This window comes from Pectinophora gossypiella, chromosome 23 (assembly GCF_024362695.1).
Source record: "Pectinophora gossypiella chromosome 23, ilPecGoss1.1, whole genome shotgun sequence".
NCBI lineage: Eukaryota > Metazoa > Arthropoda > Insecta > Lepidoptera > Gelechiidae > Pectinophora > Pectinophora gossypiella.
In genome coordinates this window covers 9,710,608-9,725,483 of record NC_065426.1, presented here as the reverse complement: position 1 = coordinate 9,725,483, position 14,876 = coordinate 9,710,608, and positions in this window count along the sequence as shown.

Genomic DNA, 14,876 nt, shown 5'->3' with positions numbered 1-14,876 from the left:
AACCCTGTCGCACTATCATATTTGACATTTATTGAGACTTACGGTTTAGTTTGTCAAAAAAGTTAATGTGACATAACTTCTTTGAATATAAGAAATCTCCAGTCATGGAAATAGTGTAGGTAATTTTCCTGGTATTTGATTGCTAAAAAAATATGGTATGCAAATATTGGCAGAAAATTAAGTTTAGACGTTTCCATCTTTCTTTTTTGCTAACCCAATTGGGACAAGAGTCCATTTATGGTGTGAGAGGGGTGGGGGGAGGGGGGGAGGGTGTACCTTTGTGGTGGAGGCTCCGAGGCTTGAAATGTATTACAATATTTTATGTTCTTTTTTAACAACGTCTAGGGCCCTGTGCTGAGGCTTTTCTTCTAGCTACTTTTCCTCGGCTATACTCTCAGATTTTGAGAAGTTGCAGTAATTTTAAGGCGGATTCAAAATTCAAATTCAAAATTCACAAATATTTTTCAAAATTGGCTTACATATATAGCGCTTTTTGAACGTCAAAAATTAAATTACATATATTATGTAACTAGCTGTAAAACTACTACGGAATCTGTAACGCTGAGGGAAAGACGTGGCCAGAATACCTCCCTGCACAGGGCCCTAGTCCTACTGTTTCATGTTTATATGGATAAGGTGTTCGTTTTGTAAAAATTGACTATTCAAAGTGTTACTATGTTACCTACTTCTTCTAATTCTTATATTCCCTGTTGGGATGTAGGGCTCGAATAAGAGATTTCCACTCCTCGCGATCTTTTGCAGCCTTTGTGGCTTCCTCCCATGACATGCCGACAATTTTCAACTGTCGGACAACCGAGCGTCGCCAGGTCTCTTTGGGCTGTTTCATTTTGTTTTAATAATAATAATAATAAAACGCTTTATTGCACACAAATTCACAAAACATTTACAGGATAAACTTATTCTAAGGTGGACAAAGGCGGCCTTATCGCTAAGAGCGATCTCTTCCAGACAACCTTCGGCAGAGGATATAGTTCACTTGCACAGCTGCAGTGTAGCGCGCTAAAAAGTAAAATAGAAGAAGAGAAAAAATAAATAAATAAATAAAAAAAAAGATAAAAAAAAAGATAAAGATAAAGATATTTCTCTATTTTTATTTATTTTTCTTTAAAGATATTTTTGAATTTTTTGAACTGCGCTCATGGTTCTTTGCTTTCGTACAAGGAACCCTAAACCAAGCTATTTGTAAGAAACGTACAGTTGAAGAAATTACGACTAAATTTCGATGAAAGTCACATTTGAGCGATTTTGCTGTAATTTATAACACCTGCCCTGTAAACTAGGTCAGTTGATATTGTAGTCACAATTACCACGCAATAGTTTATTGGTTTGATTCCATACTAAAAATAAGTATACCTAACTATTTATTTTTAAGACCTATTTTGTAAGTGCTCGTATAGTCAGCGCACTAATCTAAGTACCTTATACTATTTTTAGGGCACTACTATTAGGTTTGAGACTACTACGTGTTATAATAATCTGGGGCCCCTAACTGTACAGAAGAGGGACAATCAATTTAATTATTTAATAATAATAATAATAATATATCGTTTATTTCAGACCAACACAAATATGTATAACAGTCATAGATTATTAATAGGTTAATAACAATTGTGCTTAATAAACTATGTTAGTATTGTTAATTTAAAATCTAATTATTTACTTATTTTATCTTATTTACTATACCCATAGCTACTTCGACCCAGTGCCGTTGGATTAAGCAGTCCGGTCTAGCAGCAATCATTTTCAGGATGCCGTTGGTGCTGTTTCGTAGGCGCTGCAGCAGAGACCAGGCATTCCTACGAATTATGGCGTGAAAGCCATCTATGCTTGCCTTCGCAAACATGTTAATTTAATCTGGATTTTAGAGTTTAAAGTATTTATTTATTGCATGGCACCGCAAAAGTAGTCAGTAAGTACTTACTTTAAAGTTCTCAATTTAAAGTCCTTAGTTTCAAGTACTTAGTTCAAAGTACTTAGTTTAAAGTATTTAGTTTAAGGTACTAAACCGTTGGTCCCGATTACTATTTACTGATGTAAGTACGTAGTTGGACTTTGGCGGCTCAATAATAACCCTGACACCAGGGTTGATGAGGTTCGTCATCCACTTCACAACCCACACGATAGAAGAAGTTTAAAGTACTTAGTTTAAAGTCCTTAGTTCAAAGTACTTAGTATAAAGTATCAGATCCTCATCCATACTCATTTATATAAGTCCACTATCTGTCTGTTGCCACTAAAAACACAACAGCAACAGCGTATATAGGCTGTTGCCACTACCACACCTAAATTGCTAGACCGATTTGGATAACTTACCTACCACGATAATAGAAAATCACGCAAATGAACTCGTAACGTCGTCGTCGTCGTATAGTGGCTGCCAGTTGTCTTTGATTACTTGTGGCTCTGCCCACCCCATTAGGGACTACGGGCGTGAGTTTATGTATGTATGTATGTGAACTCGTAGGAAGTCTCAAGTAAAAAATTTACCTATCGCTTCTTCAAACGAGCTCTAATCCTACTTCAAAATTATGTTAGTACGCCTTATCATACTGTCAGAGTATCTCGTATTACGTTATCCTTTTTTGGGTTCCGTAGCCAAAGGGTGAAAACGGGACCCTATTACTAATACGCTGTCTGTCTGTCCGTCTGTCTGTCACCAGGCTGTATCATGAGAACATATCTTTTTTGGGATTATGTATACGTTTTTACAATAAAATACCAGATAATATTTTTCATTTGCCAGAAAATAAATTTAAAGCTTATGTGAAGCTTACTTTATGTAAAAAAGCTTATTATAAAATTAATGACTACCTAAATGATAAAAATGTCTAGTATTGAATGTGTTCCTCTAGTTATTAAATAACTTGTAATGTTGAAGACGTGTTGCTGTTGTAGTTTCTTGTCATTTCTTTTCCTCAGCCATAACACCTTGCGAAATGACGTAAATTCAAAAATGTTATATTGACCTTCAACAAGTTTATACATGATAATTACTTTGAATAAATGATTCTGATTTCATACTCGTCTAGCTAACGTAAATAACAACAAATCTGTTTCATCATCTAATCCTTTTATCCCCTGTTAGGATGTAGGCTTACTCCCATAACATACCGAGAGTTTTAGGTTCCTGACACCAAATACTAAAACAACAAACTCACAAATAAGTATTATAACAACAAATACTAAAAATAAAATAAATATCATACAATAAACGTGATGCCTTTAGCTTTATTTACTCGATATCAATGTAGGCAATATGAAAATTGAGTATTTACTTAAATGTTGTTTACTCAATCAATGGTACAAAAAATCAAAATTCAAAAATATTTGTTCTTCAAAATTGGCTTACATATTAAGGGTTTTTTGAACGTCAAAAATTAAATTACGTATTATGTAACTTGCTGCAAAACTATTACCACATCGGAAGCTGTATCGCTGAGGGAAAGACTTGGCTAGAAAACCTCCCAGCACAGGGTCCTATTCCCACTGTTTCATGTTTCCTTTCTTTTTTGTAAGTCCAGTTTGTATTACATATAAACTTAAGTACGGAACCCTTCATGCGCGAGGCCGACTTGCACTTGGCCGGTTTAATATTTTTTACTTATTTGTGATACAGGACGAAACCTTTTAAAATTCTGGGGTTATCGCCCTTTGGATTTACTTAACTTTGATGACCCACAGTTAGATAAAACTTAATTTTTTTGTTCGTATGATTGTGGGAAGTTATTCTTGGAAAGTATTTTACTTAATATCAACATAATGTAGCATCACGCCTGCATCCCAGAAGGGGTAGGCAGAAGTGTATAGTACATACACTTCTCGCCATGTTTAACTGCCATAGCTTTTGGCTGCTCAGTAGCAACCTTGACACCAGGGTTGATGGGGTTGGTAATCCATCTCACAACCCACACTTGTTGATCTTTAAACGCTACTATAAGTCACACTTTAAAAAAAGGGTGGTATTAATAAACTAATCTCAGCTGAGACTGCCCTCAAGATCGTCAAGTCCCTGTTTTTATATGAGACCTGTCACATTGACATGATCATGAGGGCAGTCTCGAAGTTGAGATTAGTTTATTAATACCACCCTAAGTCAACAGAGGCGCAAGTAATTAGAAGACATCTGCACACAGCCGGATGAGACCGGCCAAGTAGTTACCGCCGGCCAAGTAGTTATGGCCATTTGCGGCAAATCTACAATAAGTCTCGACAAAAAAAAGATAATATTCCCAAGTTTCATACTACAATAATGGCGCTAAGCTTTCAATAGAAAACTTTAAAAAAAAAATCCCATCGTCATAAAACTTTTGCAATTTTTTTTGTCATTTGCGTAAATAACTAGCAGGTAAGTTAACCCAGCACCGGCCCCTTTGATGTTAACCTGAAGGATACCCTATTAGCAAAGTTATAGTTAAGTTTTATGACCGACAAACCGTTTACCGTCCGTTTTAGTTTTAAACCGACAGAGGGATTGTGTCCTCTAACATGATGGACTAATGTTATGGGCGATAGGCTGATCCCTTATCACCATAAGGTTCATCATATCCAGCTTAAGACATCGTATCAACAGTGGCTGCAAGTTGTCTTTGATTACTTGTGGCTCTGCCCACCCCATTAGGGATAACGGGCGTGAGTTTATGTATGTATGTATGTTTATGACATTACTGTTAAATACTTTAAACATATGTGCTTATTAATTGCAAAACATAGACACTAAAACATAATAAACAAAAAACATGTTAATTAAGTATATTTTTAAATGCACTGGACTTTTTTTGGTTTGTGGTAGGGCTGCAGGGGGAAACATCATAGAAGGAAAGCTACAAGGAAAGAGAGAACGGGGAAGACCAAGAAGAGCTTACATGGAACAGATTAAAGAAAAGGTTAACGTCGTGTCTTATAGGGAAGTCAAGGAATTGGCCTTTGATAGACTGGAATGGAAAATGCTACACCGACAAGAGCGTGGCTCTTAAATTGATGATGATGAATAATACTTAATTACGAAAGCGACGGAAGAATGGGCAGAGGAAGACCTAGAAGGACGTACTTTGACCAAATTGGAGATGTCATTAGAAAAGGTTCATAAGATCTACTCTGAACCGGCGTGCTTGTATGAAACGATTGATGAATGTGGAGGAAGTAAGCGAAGTGTGTCAGGATCGACGGAAATGAAATTCCATAGTCTCTGCTTACTTCGGTGGGAAATAGGCGTGAGTTTGTATGGACGTATTTTTCTTTTTTTTTTAACGTGACATAGTAGATTGCGCATCGTCACACATTGGGTGCCTCATGACGGGTACAGGCGTCGTGGCGGACCTCGAAGGAGATGGCGTGACGACTTGGATGCTTCTCGGAGGGACTGGCCGGAATACGCACAGGACCGCGTAAAATGGAAAGAGGAAGGGGAGGCCTTTGCCCAGCAGTGGGATCTTGTAGGCTATATTAGATTAGATTGTAGATTTGCCGCAATTGGCATTAACTACTTGGCCGGAAAATTATAAGTACGTATCGGGCCTCCTCATCCCTTCTGGGTCTTTCTTTCCTCCTGAATGACTGTAAGTGGCTTACAGTTGGAGAGTTTGGAGTAAGGTTGAGAGCTCCGGAACTGCCTGATCGCTCGCATTTATGCCTTAAGCTGCACATTATAAGAATGAGAGTTTTATGGGGAGTCCAGAGTGTGCTTGAAGGTTGCAGTTGGAGTAATTTTAATAGGTTTTGGCCTGATCGCTCATCACCATTGGAACATTGGACATTTTTTGTTTTGACGTGACTTATTGTAGATTTGCCGCAGATAGCATTAACTACTTGGGCGAACAAATGGGGAGCGCTGAAGGCTGTGAGGGTGCCCAGTTGGTCGCGAACCTCGGCTCAGGGCGTCGTCTGAGAGGAAAAATGTTTGAAAGAATTCTAAATTTAGGGTCGATAGCGATAAGCGCTGTTTGAGGGAAATCGTCGACCAAGACGGCGGGATCGGTGTCGGGGTCCTGAAGTGTTTGGTGGCGCGAGCTGATTGGCCTCCTCTATGGCTAGAGTAATCGGGTCGTCGAGATCGTATATTACGTCTTTCGACAGTTGGACCGAATGATGATATATCATTACTATTAGATAAAACTAGCCAATACGACGACATAATCTCTCAGTCGACATTTACGGCATGTCTGGGACGATAAGGAGCTGCTTTTTGAACGCATGCTGTTTTTTATATACCAGTCAAGCGAAGCAGGCAGGTAAAGACAGACGTGTTGGAATTCGAGCAAATAACCAAATAACTCGTAAACGTGACTTTAGGTTTACGTTCGACTTGGTGGATTAAGTTTTATAATAAGTTTATATTTATTTTGAGAGTAGTACTTAGATCAATAGGAAGTGTGTCAGGGTTATTAGTTTGGAAATAATAATTACTCAGGTTAATGGAGCTAAAATGTTTAATCTTCGATTTTTTAATGTTATATGTATGTATTTATAAATGTATATTTATTTGTATGTTGTACATAGCTTGCACCACAATGTTACACTTGTACATTATTTTCCCGCCTTATGGTTGTCTGGAAGAAATTTATTTTAGCGATAAGGCCGCCATTTGCCATATACCTAGTTAAGTCTCCTTTGTAACTATTTTCTTGTATTGTGGTACTTATTATTATAAGTTACACGAGCACGAGTTGGGTGAGTTGCACGTTATTACGTGCAATATTTGAATTTGAATTTCTTATTTAACGTATCGAAGCGAAACTTAAGTAAAAAAAAAACATAACATTCATCAAGGCGTTAGGTGTTTGGTGTCGTAGCCACTTCTCCATCTTAATAAAGATGTCCTTCACAGAATTACACCCCGGACACGTCATACAAAACACCTCGTTTTACACAAGCACTACACATTGACGTTATCGTACACGCGCATCTGTGTGTGCGACATCTGATGCCATACGATTGAAGACTAAAGTAAGACCGAGGAGATGAGGTCAACCTAGCTCAGACGCTGGTGGGGAGCGGAGAGTTATACGTAGTATTATTCCTTATTCTATGGTTCTGAGCAATAAAGTACGGCCTCCGAGGTCCAGTGGTTGAGCGTTGCGCTCACGAACCAGAAGGCCCGGGTTCGAGTCCCGATGGGGACATATCACAAAAATCACTTTGTGATCACTAGTTTGGTTAGGACATTGCAGGCTGATCACCTGATTGTCCAAAAGATGATCCGTGCTTCGGAAGGCAAGTCCCGGTTACTACTTACTGATGTAAATAGGTACGTAGTCGTTACATGAGTCACGTCAGGGGCCTTTGGCGGCTCAATAATAACCCTGACACCAGGGTTGATGAGGTTGGTCATCCACCTCACAACCCACACGATAGAAGAAGAAGCAATAAAGTATACTTGAATAATTAAAAAAAAAACAAAAAGTATTTATTTTCTTTTCTTACATGTTTTTTTCTTAAACTAGTTACTGGAGCCTCTTTTAAGCAAAATATGCCTGTACCAGGAGACTCCGCTCTTCTATAACAGTAGTAAATAGATAAGAAAGTTTTGTTACTTTTAAGTTTTACAAATAATTAAAGAATGTTTGTATAATGTGTGTGTATGTGTGTGTGTGCGTGCGTGTGTTGACGTGTGTGTAAGTGTGGGCGTGTTCGGGCAATGAGGGTAGATTCCTCCTGTCTGTTATTTGATTTGATGATGATGATCTGTCAAGAATTAAATGAATTGATTTAAAAGAAACCGTGAGAATCAATTACTTAGAGAGTAGTGGCTCCTTCCACATTCAGTGTACTTAATGTGAGCAAAAAGTCCGACTTCCTACCATAACTCACCAAACTGGTTTGGTTCTACATATCTGGACTTGAGCGATGTGGTTTCCATCTTCATTGGTCTTGGTTTCCTTGTTAATACAGGATGTTAGTGACATCGTAACAAAAACTTTGAGGGATGATTCAGACGAGAAATTCTGATTTGATATCAAGTGGAATTTTCCGTTGCAAAATTCATGTTTCTTTGTGTTTTTTTTTAGATTTCTTAATTTCAACTATACTTTTGGATGGAAAATTTGACAATCATTGGTTTAGGCCTGTGCTGGATTTGAACCTCCACTTAATTAACAATAAATAAAATGATACTAAGGGTGGTATTAATAAAGTAATCTCAGCTTCGAGACCACTTCGAGACTGCTCTCATGATCATGTCAATGTGACAGTTCCTATCTAAAAACAGGGACGAACTTGATCTTGAGGCTAGTCTCAGCTGAGATTAGTTTATTAATACCTCCCTTAGTATGATTTTATTTATAAATTTGTTAATTAAGTGGTAGCCTATTGATATAAAAGATGTGTTGCTGTTGCAGTTTCTTGTTATTTCTTCTCCTTAGCCATCATCATCATCATTGGCCTTATACGTTTGTTTCAGACGATTTATGACGTCCTTGCCTCGAAGAAATGCACTTTCTTTCATGGCTGTGCAGGCCAATCCTAGAGCTGCAAACTCTACCGCACACTGGCGACACACTCAGCCATAACACCTTGCGAAATGACGTAAATTCTAAAATGTTACATTGACCTTCAATAAGTTTATTCATGATAATTAAGTTGAATAAATGATTATGATTTCTGATTTCTTACTATCCTTAGTTTCATAAGTAGTGTGATGTTATGAGAGTGATGTGAGATACGATACAAGTTGGGTAATAATGTCAACAGTCAATAAAGAGGGGTCGTCACTTCTTACCGGAACACTTGATCACGTCCGACACACACCATGGCTGGGAGCCGCGACGTTTTCTAAAAGTACTAAAGTCAGACTCATTTCAAAAAACGCTCTGTGCCTCTCTGTTGCGCCCTGCGCGCGCCAGCCCCAACACCATCATGAGCGCATTGGTGGACCGCTACAACACGGTTTTGCTAGATAAGTCATCGTGTTTTTATTTCCATCTTTTTTAAAGTTCACCACGATTTTGAGATGATATCAAGTGGAATTCCCTGTCGGAAAATTCATGAAAATTATAGTTCTTTTTAAATTATTTTCGGTTCCGTGCTTTTGCAACGGCAAATTCAATTTGATATCAACTCAGAATTATTATTTGAATCATCAATGACGTAGATTCATCACATTTATGAATCTACGTCATTTCGCAAGGTGTTATGGCTGAGGAGAAGAAATGACAAGAAAGTGCAACAGCAACACATCTTTTAAAAAACAATGAGGGTATACATTACAAGTTATTTCATGCCTGTTGTATTAAATTTTGTACCGGGTGAGAGCCCCTAGCGTTCCTCATTTGTTAATACCATTAGCGGCAAATATACAAAGTTACGTCAAAAGGAGAAAAAAATGGCCGTAGAGTTTTTTCGCCAACGTCTGTTTGCGTCTTACACTTGCAGTTCAAAGAACTGTATATATTTAACTGCTTTCTCGCTGGTCCATTTCGCGACCTTACTTTCTTTGGAGTCCCGATTTTGGAGTTCCTGTTATTGAGGTCCACGACTGGAGTGGCAGATCAAAACACTCTATCTAGTTCTAATTCACTAGGATACTATAGATGCTAGTAACATAAACAGCCTTACGTATTCCCACTGTTGTGCACAGCTCCCCCGCAATCAACCTGAGGGTGTATGGAGTATACTCCACCGCGCTGCTCGACTGCGGGTGGAGGGTTATAGATGCTACTACCAGGACAATATAAATTTGTAGTGCAATCAGGAGAAGGACTCTTTATACAACTGCATACAATTCGTTGGTGGCGCCACGCCGCCATGGCGTCCTGGTGCAGACTTAAAAATGACGTTTATTATGGTCGTCCACCACCACCCAATAACCCAACGATTGAAAGATACGCAGTTTGATGAATTAGCTGAATAATGGCGACATCCTGAACTGTCAAATTAATATTGACATATTATTGTTACATTATACATAATGGGATCATCAAGTAACTGGGGAATTCGTTCAGCAGACCACGTTATGTCAGCATTGACCCACAATTTGTTGGTTGAATCAGAATAAACAAGATAGATTGGTTAGGACATTACAGGCTGAATCACTACCTTACATACTTTTTTTTAGTCTTTTATTTACTTAAGGGTCTAGTGGTAAGAGCGTTAGGATCACGATCTGGAGGTCCGGGTTCGATTCCCGACACTGTCGAAACACAAACACCGGGGACATTGTCGAAATCACTTTGTGAGACTGTCCTTTGTTTGGTAAGGAGTTTTCAGGCTTGAATCACCTGATTGTCCGAAAAAGTAAGCTGATTCCGTGCTTCGGAGGGCACGATAAGCCGTTGGTCCCGGCTATTAGCCGTAAAAGCACTTCCACCAACCCGCATTGGAGCAGCGTGGTGGAGTATGCTCCATACCCTCTCCGGTTGATTGTGAGGAGGCCTGTGCCCAGCAGTGGGACGTATATAGGCAGTTTATGTTATGTTATATATTTACTTAAGGGATTTTTACAAAATTTGTTATGCCAGCCCCATCGATCAAGACTGACTAAAACTGATAAAAAATCATATTTAATTAATGCCCCCACCACAGCCTAAGATGTGATGCTGTTGTGAATGAAAGCATAAATCAAATATGATTCTCTGCTCGTAGGCCGTTCTATTCAGAGGCGGAGGACAGGAGTCCTAGTATGGCTTTGTAATAGACTACTCTGGGCGCCATCCCACTTGCGTCAGACAGAGTACTGCGGGGCGGAAGGCAAGAGGGAACCCACTGCCCTATTTTTCCCTAAAAAGTAGCATGGAAAATGCTGCACCGACAAGAGCGTGGCTCTTAAATTAGTTATGATGAATTATTAATGTATGGAAGAAATAAATAATTTGCAGAATACGATATGATCCAACACGTCATTGATGGTTAAAAGGAAAATAAGCGCTTTGCAAGAGGATAGTAGTTGGAAGTTATTATTTATCTTACCTATACTTCGCTAATAAATAAATGAATGTTTTTCCGTGACATCATAGGAGTAAAGTCTAATTGTAGACCTTTGTTCGCCAAAGAAGTATTAGGTCGGTAATGGTGCTTATTCCTGTAGACACCATTTTATTTAATTTTAAGTTATAACTGTCATTTTCTTGTCCGCCGAAAAGGCATTTGATACTCAACACAATGCCATTGTATTTATTGTAATTTTTATAATTTTGTAATACTAAATAATTATATGTAAGTAAGTTTAAGTAGTATGTATCTATGTACATATATACCGCGATGTCCGTGGCCTCACTCGGCAGGGCCCGCAGAATACCAGCGTCGTGGCTCACGCCGCGACTTATGCTGAGCGAGGTCCTTTTATTCCGGACTCCACCGCAGATGCTCCGGCCGTCAGTGCGTTGCATTTAGAATACTTAGTTTTATTATTATTGTTTTTATGATTTTGGTTTGTTTTTCTTTTAGTTTTGGTATGTATTTTTTTTTGTCTATGTACTTATTGATTTCCGTGTGGTTTCTGTCCTGTGTTAAATGTAATGTACCTGTCTGTCTGTGTCTGTGGTGTCCGGAAGTAATAAATGTTTCTTTCTTTCTTTCTTTCTTTCTTTCTTTCTTTCTTTCTTTCTTTCTTTCTTTCTTTCTTTCTTTCTTTCTTTCTTTCTTTCTTTCTTTCTTTCTTTCTTTCTTTCTTTGTTTCTTTCCATTGGAAGAAAAAAATACACAACACTTTTGGAATTGGAAGAAAAAACATTTTAAGTCCTCAGTTTATGTCCTCTAGAGGGCGCCACATTTAATTTAGCGTGACGTCACATAACCTATAAACACCGGATAATAGGCTAGTTTCCAACTAGACAAATCAATTCCTTTTTACTAAACGTCAAATCACGAAATTACTATGGCATTTGTATGAAAAAGCACATTGCGACGTTATACAAAAACGTGATAAAAAGTCTGACTTATTACGTTTTTCTTGACTCATCTCCTAACCTAACCTGTAGATTTGACAGGGCCGGTTTTTCGTTAGTTTTAGATCTGTCTTTATTTATAGTAATCAGAATTTCATAATTTATCTTGAATCTAGTAGACGACCCCCCTCCCCGTTGACGTTAATGGGCTGATGATGATGATGACACGACCCAATTAAGAGGATTCTAGTGATACCTCATTTGTTAAATTATGACAAGTGGTTTAGAAGTTAGGTGAAAAAACATTGTTGCCAAACAAACGGACAGGAAAACGGAAGGCGACCACGCCATTATCAAAGTTATAACGACCTATTTAAAGCATCCGACACATATTGTAAGGTCAACTCTAAACGAGTATAAAATATTTTAGAAAAGTTGTCAATTCTGGCCGGATTCAAAAAAAGCTGAAAAAAGAAAAAGATTTTAGAAAAGTTGTCAACACTAGCTGGTTTAAAAAAAAACAAGTTGGAAAAAGAAAAAAGTCGTTCGGCGGGAGATTGATTCCAGAATACGAAAAATACGTGGACGTAGTTTGGCTGTTGTATAATTATAAAATTGTATTGTATGCTGATAAACGGAAAGTACTAGAAAAAATACAAGGCGTTTAAATAGAAATATACACATATATAGAAATATAAAATATAGATATATAAATATAGAAATATATACGGTACAAAACTGACAAAGGTGAGATGTCCTTAGAACCGGCGTGCGTGTATGAAACGATTGATTAATGTGGAGAAAGCAAGAGAAGTATGTCAGGATCGTAGCAAATGGAATTCCATAGTCAAAAGTAGTAGAAATAGGCGTTTGTGTATATATGTGTATGTATGTATAAGCTCGTTCCCTCAAAAGATGTTATGGCTGTGCAAATAAAATGCAGTATCTGTTGTACAGTCATGAGCAATATCATGTACCCACTTTAGAACCCTGTCGCACTACCATATTTGACATTTAATGAGACTTACGGTTTAATTTGTCAAAAAAGTTAATGTGACATGGTTTCAAAGTGTATACATATTAAATATTAGTACTCGTGACCGTGCAGTGTCGTTACACGCTGTCGCTTGTGACAAGATACGCCACGGACACTTTTTTTATATAGATTGGTTGTCTATTTGTTGCACGAGGTCTATTATGTATGGTAGAGAAGAGGTAACGATCTATTTCAAGCGTGGTTAATCCGATCTAGTAATCGACGCAGACGCCGCGTCCCCTAGTGGCAACTGTCCAACGTCTCCAAATGTAATGTACCGAGAAATTTCAAATGTCACGACTTTTTCTTCTAACTAAACTAGGTTATTTTTGTACTTATAATCATCAGGAACGGAAAGCAAACAAGCTATGATCAAATCAAACACACACAGAAGACACATACATACAGACAGAACTCAATTCGATAACAAAATATAAGCTCACGACTTGAGTTTGTCAGAAGTACATCCATCGCAAGATGAACTAAGTACCGACACCTCACCGAGCTTTCTGTTAGACCAACGTGATAAGCGGTGAGCCATATCCGATTCAATGATCATATTCTCATTGGCCTATCTCTCAATAGTCTCTCATAATCGATTTAGTAATTACCTGTCTCTTGAAATGGACGAAAGACTTAATAAACGATTCTCACGAGACGTGATTACTCTAGCTATAGGCGGCCAGTCTCATTGCGACAACTAACATTCAGGATCCCGATACTGAACCCGCCAGCGTGATCAACGATTTCCCTCATTCAGCGCTTATTGCTGTCACAAGGGTCGATTAATTCTTTCAAATATAATCAGCTCAGATGACGCCCTGAGCCAAGTGCGCCCATCTGGGTAACCTTAGGCCTGTTGTCTTAAATTTTGTACCGGGGGAGAGCCCTCAGCGCTTCCCATTTGATGGCGGGGACTCCAGTTGTTGCTAAAGTACTATAGTATCGACCTGTTCTTATCTGTTAGGGAAAAGGGGTGAAGGAACCGGTGTAGAGGGCACTCGTTCACTATGTGAGATATGGTTTGATCCGGGTGACCACATTCACAGTATGGCGACTCCTTTAAGCCCCATCTATGTAGGTGATGGTTTACTTTCCATGGTTGGTCTTCAGCTGGATATATGATCCACGTAGGATATTTTATTTTTGTCTGCCATACGCAATAATAATAAGGGGTGAAGGGTTGCTGAGGTTAGTAATCCACCCCACAACAGATAGAAGATGAAGAACAGCATCACAGCCATATTCTATTGGTATTGGATTGAAGTCACTTTGTATTTGAGAAGCAGTAAAGTTATGCCAACTGCATACTAGTCTAGCTGCAGTTTGCAGAATAGCCATTTTCAAATGGTTTTTCCAGGTACATACCGAAACAACTCACGTATTGACAGCGATATTAAGGTCGATTTTATCTTGGCATACCTAACGTCATTTGACGTAAGAACAAACTGACTCACACTTTGACGTGGAACTCCTAATAAATGTATTTTAAGCAAATAATGGACATGTCATAGAAACCAAAACAGGTTAATTACTTGACAAACATAATAATACCCGTATCCTACGAACTAATGAGACAAAACCCGACATCCGGCCAAGTAGTGCCATCTAAGGCAAAGCTACAAACAAGAACGTCAAAACAAAAAGAAAAACCCGACACAATAACATTGCTCTTCGAAGAAATGATAATGATTTCCTGAGACAAATAGATGTTGATACTGGGATACGTTCATCGGGACTACTTGAGACGCAAAATAGAAAAGAAAACAGAAATTAAAGGACTTTTATCAATTTAATTGAACCTACCAAAAATAAAAATGGTGCAGTGACTGATTCCCGATTAAACAAAAATTTTGTTCAGAAAAATTTTCGACCAATTGAAATATTTCTTTGTATGAATAGAATAAGTGAGTATAGTAGGTAAGCTTACTTATAATACGTATAAGTATATTCTTTTCCCTAGTGTTATTTTTCATCCTCTAAGGAATTTAGTGGAAAACGAA